This window comes from Papilio polytes, unplaced genomic scaffold (assembly GCF_000836215.1).
Source record: "Papilio polytes unplaced genomic scaffold, Ppol_1.0 DF821067.1, whole genome shotgun sequence".
Lineage (NCBI taxonomy): Eukaryota > Metazoa > Arthropoda > Insecta > Lepidoptera > Papilionidae > Papilio > Papilio polytes.
The window spans coordinates 3447265-3447573 of NW_013528137.1; positions in this window are offsets into that span (position 1 = coordinate 3447265).

The window sequence follows — 309 nt, forward strand, 5'->3', positions numbered from 1 at the left end:
GGCGGGGAGTGCACTCCTTTCCCAGCCACAGAGCTTAGGGTTCAGCCTATGAGGCAGTGTAAGTTGCAGAGGCCTAGATAAATTGTTACATGGTTTTAATGTTAATTTGTATAATTGTATTTTGCTATTTTCAATTGGTATTTAATTATTGTTATGATAGTATTTTTATAGTAATAGTAATTGTTAGATAAGTACAGAGGAGTGTAGTGTAGGTATCTCAATAATTGTTAATGTTAATATGTTGTCTCTTTCACACATTGTATAATTTAGTCGGATTAAACACCTTGGCCTATACGCACGACTTTTAAC